The 8,447-nt window shown below is 41.6% G+C and overlaps 1 protein-coding gene across 1 annotated transcript in view; it reads right to left on the minus strand.

Annotated features, from left to right (window-relative positions):
* Nucleotides 1-6,903, minus strand: part of EDA (ectodysplasin A) — a 191,509-nt gene extending 184,606 nt beyond the window's left edge. The window contains exon 1 of the mRNA XM_025200121.1: nucleotides 6,854-6,903. The gene's annotated coding sequence lies outside the window, so the exon portion shown is untranslated. The remainder of the gene's footprint in view (nucleotides 1-6,853) is intronic.
* Nucleotides 6,904-8,447: the final 1,544 nt, after the last annotated feature.

An 8,447-nucleotide genomic window follows, 5' to 3' on the forward strand; every position in this document is an offset into this window, starting at 1 on the left:
GCTGCCCTCAGCCCCCGCACCACACCGGCCGCGGCGTGGGGAGACGTCGCCTGGCGCAGCGCTGCCACGGCCTGCCGCCTCCTGCCTGCCAGCCGCGCCAGCTCGGGACGCCTGAAGATGCGCGCCTTTGTCCAGTGCTGGCCTTTATTGCACCGTGGGAAGTGTCTCCAACTTACTCCCAGCGGGTCCAAATCCAGTGAAGCCACAACTACAGAGCGGGTCCAAACCCAAGGAAAGATACCACCCTAGGGCATCCTCGGTTCTCGGATCGTTTCAGGGCCGTCACGGATACAGCATCACCCTCACACTACTACCGACTACGGGTCAGACAGAGGAGTGGACTTCAGTTTGAAGGGAAACGATGTATTTCCCTGTCGAGCCAGCTCTAGGCAGGGCCGTCTGAGGCCAGACCTTACCCAGCAGACATGAAGGGTATTCTTCCAGGACAACCGGTTACAATTAAATTGCTTTATTGATAAGGCTACAGAGAGACCATCTGGCTTACCTGTTAGTAGGGCTTGTCCTCCAGTTCTGTAGTGGGGGAGGCTGGTACAGGTGGGTGTTTGCAGCAATTCCAGGCCGCCTGTGCTCAAACACAAGGGATTTCACTGTCAAGCACGGGTGGATGCCTGTTACAGACAGTTAAGAGAACTCCCAAGATAAACTCTCATAAACATGAATAGTGGTTCATAAGGCTTGAAAAAACACAACACACACACACACACAAACATATACACCCCCCCCACACACACACACAATTTGACACTGAATACAGTTACAAGTCTCTTGCTTCAGAAATGACTTTTAAAGTAAAACTTTTTAGCCTAGAGATTAAAAGGCACTGATGTTTATGCACAGAATAGCATGGGCTGCCAAAGAGGCAAAACAAAGGTCAACTCTTCAGTCAGCAGGGACCAGCTTGTACCAGTGACTCACAAAACTGGTCCTGCCTCCACACCAAGTCCAGGGCTTGGTGACCTTTCTGCAGCACACAATTCTACTTTCAGGCAGACTCCTACACATTAGGGGGTCTCAGGCTTCAAAGTCTTAACTATCCTAGCCCAATGAGCTGTTCTTAGTGGACCTTTGACTTTTAACCCTGCCTTGAGGATGTCATGAAAATGACAGCCTGACAAGACAAGTGGGGATGGAGAAGAGAAACAAGTGAAGCTTCAAGCAAAAGACTGGACACCAGCATGGGCGAACTAGGAGGCTGCCTGAGGCCCAGACAGAAAGTGGGCCCGAAAACGGTAATTTTTTGTTGTCCGATTATTATGATCATTATCTCTGGCGAAGGGGATCCCAATACTAAAAGTTTGCCCGGGGCCACCAGGAGTTTAGGTGGACTCCTGTGTTCCGGAGTCTAGTTCGAGCAGGCTTGTGTTAAGATTATTTGGGGCCTTACACAAGGCCTGCACACTATCTCCATCCTGCTGGGAAGAAGTGGGACCACTTCTCTATAGAGAGGCAGGGCAACAACATAAAACACTTGTCATTCCTCTTAGAATGACAGCAGGAGACTTCTCCCCTGGGACAGCAGCAGAAGTTCACTCTCTCCCTACCAGAGAGAGTGCAAGCTGCAAGTCCATTCTAGTACTTAACTCTTTGAATGGGAAGCATCCTTTTCCCTGCCTTCTCACTGCCTTGCAAATGTCAATAGAACCTCCTTGAGCAGTAGGTCTTGGAGTTAACGCTCTATTAAGATTTATACAGTAGTTCACACAGCTTGGAAATACGCTCAACATCAGTAAATCAAGTCACGTTTTAGTTGTTCTTTGCACCTTATGGACGAACTAGATCAGAGATGCATAGCATAAGCTTTCATAAGCAGAGGATTTAGTTCATCAGATGTTGTGAAGGGACCGCAGGAAGCAGAGCTGCTGAAGAGAAAGCGGCTGCCTCTCTCCAGAAACTTGAGCACGCACACAGCTGAAATTCTGATCTAGCATTGTCAGCTCTCTTTCTATTCAGTGCTTTTCTTAACGCTTCAGCTCCTAGTGTCATAGGATCACATAAAAATCTGTTTCCATTAGAAGGAGAAAATAAAGAGTTTCCTTCATAGTTATGAAGAAAAAATGTTAAATGTTAACCCACGGTTATGCATAACAGCTCAAAACACAACAGGCAAATATACCCCAGGCTTATATAAAATCTGAAGATATTAAAACAGTCTCTCCATTTTTGAATGTTTGGCTTTGCCAATAACTGATGCAAATCACAGCGGGAGCCCAGGATTTTTCAAAGGCATCCAGGCATTGCTCTGTTCAGTGTTGCAACCCTAAAGTCCCATTTTCAAAAGCAATTAAGGCACACTTGAAGATGCAGTTTAGTAATCTAATCTAAATTAAATAGGCTTTGCAATTCAATGCTCCAGACACCTGTAAAATATGTTACTGCAGCCCTAAACACAGGCCTATAGTGCCAATCTCTTACTCCATCCCTTGCAATAGCCAGGTCTGAAACAACTATTTCAGTTTTAAAGCGTAGATAACATTTAAAAAAATAAATTTATCCACCCTTATGCTTATATTAAAGGCCATTTGATTAATCATTATGGTGAGGTAACCATGTCCTGTGTCGAAGACCCCAAATATAGTACCCCCCTCATAGGCATGAAGAGGTTAACTAATTCCCCCCCCCCTCCCTATTTTAGAAAGAGAACCAACATGAGTAGTGCTTGTCACACCCCTGATAAAGCTGTCGGGGCTGGACACTCAGTAGTCTGCAATGCTTGAGTCCTACATTCAAGGAATGTAAGTTTTTAAGTTTCCCCAGTAACTATTCCCTCTAGGTCTTTTTTTCAATAGAGTTTACTCATGGAGGTGGTAAAGCCTCTCTCATATCCCTTTCCAACCTAACTCCATGATCCAATTGCCTAGGCCCTGCGACTAGTATCAGGTACCATAAAATCCCCAGAAGTAGTAGCTTAACTAACCATCCGATTTCCAGTTCACTTGTACAGGCAAATATTATGATACTAGAAGCAAAGAGTAACATAGACTTGCAAACATTCCCAAGCCATTCACTCTTTACTTTAGATAGCACAAAAATATCCAGATCTAGACAAAATTATATGATGTATATATAGGTATGTAACTCCCTGCCCCGGTTATCTCACCACTGAAGCATTTTGTGGGTTTAGGTCAGAGTTCACATCCAGAATCCTTCCTCTGCTGCATATGGCTTCTCTTCTGAATCATGGAGCCTTTCCTTCCTTCTCTGACCCCTGCAGTCAGTGCCATTCCTATCTCCAAAATGACTGGTCTGATACATTTTCTTTTATAACCTTTATTCCTCTTTGTCAGGTGACTCTTTGATCAGCTTCATTAGGGGATCTATTGCCTAGTTACTTCCTCTCTGGAGTTCAAATTTGAAAAAAAAATGCTTTGACCTGGAAAGAAGTCCAACATTTTCTCCAAGAAAGCTTTCATGTGAAAGAACAACCAAAAAGATATATTGATACTTCATTGTTAGCTCTGTCATCCACCTAGGAATTTCAGTCAAAAGCAGAAGAAAGAGACAGAGAAGGCAAATAAGTCCCACATTCAAAATAGAGTTTGCAATCTGGCACATTCAGGTACAGAGTCCTCTAAATCAGAACAAATTCATAAACTGTATCTAGATAACTCTTCACATTCTCACACTTAATAAACTATCTCTTGACTGGCTGCTTAAAATATAACATTCACAATAAAAATAAAGAAAAACAAATAAAACCCTTCTACTCGGAATATACTTTTTTTTTTTTTTTTTCAAACAATTATTATATTCCACATTGTCTCTTTATATCTGCTCTTATTTATTTAGGTCCAGCTCCTCCTGTTTTCTGTTCCTTGACCAACTAAGAGGTATATTGGGGAAAAAAACAAAATGCTAAAGTGAATGTATGGTATTCCCCTTCCAGCTTGCATTGTGCTTCAGGAAAGGCCTTTGAAGGATGGGTGAGTAAGCTTCCCACACTGAAAAAGAAGGGAAGAGGAAGAACGAAAGCAACATATTTTAATTCCCCTGATTCCAGCTGACAGTTCCTCTGATTCCTGTGCTTGTTATTGTCACCAATATAATGGTAGCAATGTCAGAAGCTCATTGAGCTGAAAGCTTACTGAGTTGAAAGATGGGGAGCTGCTGTAATTGTTTAAGATAGAGGATATCTGACCCTAATTCTTTTGGAGTCAGTAAAAAATCTCTCAACATAACACAATCCACATTAGGAACATACCCAGTGTAAGTTGTTTTGAAAGTTTCTTGACAGATTAACAAGTCTCTTAGAAGGATGTTGTAAATTAGATATGAGGCCTTCCATTCTTCATTTATACTGGCAACAGCTGTACAGCTTGTCATTGCATTTTTAGATTTTTTAATTGTAATTTAAAAGCTTTTAGAATTCACTTATTTACTTATCTATAGGTTGCATGGACCATGGCCTCAGATATGTTTATACAGCACTTAGAACAGTGTTCCCCAAATTTTTGATACCTGGGACACACTTTTTTGGACTAAAATTGGTAGCACCCTTGGAAAAAACAAACCTTTTCAGGTATAAAACACAACATATTCTATGCCCCTACCAGTGCTGAGATGTACTGCTAAAAAGCAATGCCAAGTATATCTTTCTTTAAACAAAGTATTAGTCTCTATATCAGTGGTTCTCAACCTTTTCAGCCACAAGGCCCCACCTCCATAACTTTTTAAAAAATTTTGTAGCTTCCCAATTGAAAAATCACTGAGATGGATCTAAATTCAGAAGAGACGTGGAGGGAGCCTTGAGGCTTTAAAAAACAAAAATCGAAAATCACTGGCTTAGTTTGTGTCACTTAAGGGGCAGGAAGGCAGGACCTCACCCTTCTCTACCCTGATCTTTCCACTGTCTGCCCCTTCCAGACTCCTGGTCTGTACCTCAGGAGTACAAACCGCTGCTGAGGCTGCACCTGTAGGGTCCCACACACCAGCACCAACCCCATGACTGCTCCTGCCAGCCCCAGGAGCATGGGAGGAGTGCAGGGGACAAGCCAAGCTGCAAAGCATGGCTCTGTGCATCCACTTGCTTGCTTGCAGCAGAGTGCGCTGTTGGGAGCTAGGGGAGAGGGCAGCATAGGAGCTGCCTGTCATGGGGAAGGCAGCAAGAGCAGCCACTAGGCACCACTCACTAAGTATCTGGAGCAAGCCCAGAGTGCTGGATAGGGGAGAATAGTATTCACCTCCTCCCACAGGTACAGCAGTGTGTTGCAGCACACCCTTTGGGAATCACTGTCTTGGAGAACAATGAGGCCTTGATTTTGATGGGGGGTTCTGGCACTGCCATAGTATAAATATTTACACGTATAGTTTGACTTCTTTGTTAAAGTTGAGATGTATCATAATGCAGACAAATGAGGGAATTGAATTAAATTTTCACAGGCAGTTGTTAACAGATCCATCTATAAAAAAAAATAGTTCCTTGATTTACTTGTAGCCACAGTTTCCATGGGTGCACAAATAACATATAAGCATGTTACAAAAACTCTGTACTGAAACAGCCATATACTTTCATATTCGCATATGTTGTTTCTCTCACTCTGGTTTCATCTAGGATCTTTCTACTGAAGCGTGGAATAATCTGAGATTCTTCTTGTGTACCTGAGCTCATCAGTTCTAATTTTTGATCACTTTTTAATTTTGTTTCATCTTTGTGGATTCTCAACATAATTGCTCACTGTAAGACATCTCATTCATCCTCTCAAACATGTTTTCTTCCACCGTCCATTTCATTTTCCTCATCTGACTGACACCCTTGGTCACAAGACTTCCAAGTCATGTATCCTTCCCTTGTAAAGTTCTTAGATAAGAGTCATGAATTATTATTATTAAAGGGTCAGCTGTAGAGCCCTTGGGAATATTTTACAGCCTAGGAAAAATCCTTTCCATATAAAAGTGTTGTTCACCGGATAGGGCAGGTACAATGTCAGCCAAGGGTCTCAAGCCCTAGAACTTAATTTCTTATTGTATCTAGGCATATGCGTAAAGAAATATGACAGAAAATGGTCATTAAAACAGAAGGCATGAAAAAAAACCAGCAGCAAAAACTATAGTACATTTATAGACATAAACTTTTAAAATATTTTTCTTCCAGAGGAATGAGAAAGGAAAATAAAAAGCCAAAGGAATATTTCTGTACAGGGATTGCATGCCCTTCCTCAGAGATAAATCAGGATTTGATGAATCTTCAGTTGGTTATTTCCACATGTGACTTCTGCTCACAAGCTGGGATTTAGCTTTTTTTGTATGGACAGGGTGTTGTTGTTGGTTTGCCCTTTTTTAAAAAACAAAACAAAAAAAAAAGAAATGCAGGGCTGTAATTGGTTAGCCCAATTTGCTGTACTATTTAATTAGAAAATATCCAGCAAACAGACTTAGCCAAAGAATGTTAAGCCAAAACACAGCTTTTTCTAAAAAGGGTGAATGGGATATTGCTCTTAATACCATTTCACTTTTATTTTTATGTTTTCTGGCAATAATTAAAAGCTAACGTTAGGAATCTATTTAGTTCCTAAACTTTTATAGACTTATTGTCTTTATTTTCAGCTGGATGACTCTCTCATTCCTCCCTCACTCAGAGACATGAGACTATGGTTAGAGGACCTAGAGCCAACTGTTCTGTTAGTCATCATGGCTGAAATCCTGGTATTCTCCACCATGTTACACAACTACTTCAGCACTAGTAGCATTGCAGCTGCTAACACATTTACTCCTCACCCAAGGTCACACAGTGCAGGGTGCACAACTATGTGGAGGACAGTGGTGATCTGTGAGTTATTGCCAAGTGCCAGGAGTGTGGTCAGTGCTGTATCTAACAGAAAAAGATGCTGACACCTACCTCCCAAGAGCTTAAAGACTGCGAGATGTAAAGTTCAGCATGGATCTCGATTCTCCCTCCTTCCACTTGTATTACTAACTAAACTACTGCAGCTTTATAGCATTAGTAACCCACATATGGATAGAGACATGGTGAGAAGGGCTGATCTAAATAGATTATATTTGTATGGAAGAAAAGTTGCAGGGTAAAGATACTTCTCTACTATGCTTAATTGTCTATTTCTAAGGACTCAAGGGAATTTTTACTCATATCTCATCTCCTTCTTTCCAAATTAATTCCTGGCTGAAAGCTGAAAAGTCACAGAATGGACAGGACAGTCTTCTTTCCATGCCAGTTACTTAGCAGGGAAAAGCTTTCATACAGATCTACACAATGACTCCCAGACTACCAAGGGAGTTATTCTTTTCCCTTATGTTGCCCTGCAGCATCTCAAAGGCCCTGTGCTAAAACAGACTGGTAGGTCTGCTATAGTGAAAGTTTATCTGTACTTTCTATTTAAAGATTAACTATTCTAAGTGCTCTAAAATGTGTGTACTTACTCAGATTGCCTTGAAATTCTCTCTCTCTCAAGGGGTTTGGGTATGGCTATTGATCCAATTTGAGATAATTTTTGAGTCAGGGATTCCAGAGTTACAGCTGGCTCTTATAATGGTTTTTTTTTTGCATGCACCTGGAACTCAAGCCATGTCTATAATCATCCCCCAGCTGATTTAAGTCCTTTGTCATTTATCTCAGCTAATGCAGAACAGCCACTCGCCATTTGGAAAAGCAATGTTACTGACCTTACAATTTACATCTCTAGAATAGCACATACCAAAAACCATGAGCCAAACAGACTGAAATATTACATGTGCAACAACACTAAGGTAAAAAGGTTTTTTGTTGTTTTTTTTTTAAACCTGCTGTGACAGTAATAGGGATGTGTCCACATTATGATTGACAGTGCTCAGAAACCCCCGGCAAGAATGTAAGTCCCACCCACTCATCCCCGCTCCAAGAACACCTGTGTGAAAAAATGTTACATTCAGCACTACTGTCATGGAAGCAGCCACAAGCCATTTTTACAGAGCAGGAGCAAGTGGGCAGAGCTTGGTTTTTCTAGCAGAGATCCCAAGCACTGTTCAACAGTGTAGTCACATCCTGAATATCTTGAGGAGACATGTTGCGATGACCACCGAATCTGTGCTACTCCTTTTCACCATTAGTATGTGTACCAGCACAATGCAATCAGTAAGTGTCAGTGGTACCCAAGCTGGCTTGGGCAGAATAAGCAATATAACTGTGTCAGCCAGCTCACAATAATAATTAGCCTATACAGAATACCATACTAATACAACTCTACTGCTTCCAGTACCTGGAAGCCTTGAATGATCAAGCTCAGTTATCTCTACAGATCCCTATTCTTGGCTGAAATCTGTGAATGATTAGCAGGCATGTTGCTACCAAATACTCCCATCAGCTACTTTTATATTTTTTACAAATGTTCCCTGAACAGTATGCTCATTTAAAAGAGGTCTAACTATTTTTTGAAGGGTAATATATTACATGTGCCTTACACAGATTGAAAATTATTGCTGGGCACATTGTTATGTTT

This window comes from Alligator sinensis, unplaced genomic scaffold (genome assembly GCF_000455745.1).
Source record: "Alligator sinensis unplaced genomic scaffold, ASM45574v1 scaffold809_1, whole genome shotgun sequence".
NCBI classification, from domain to species: Eukaryota; Metazoa; Chordata; order Crocodylia; family Alligatoridae; genus Alligator; species Alligator sinensis.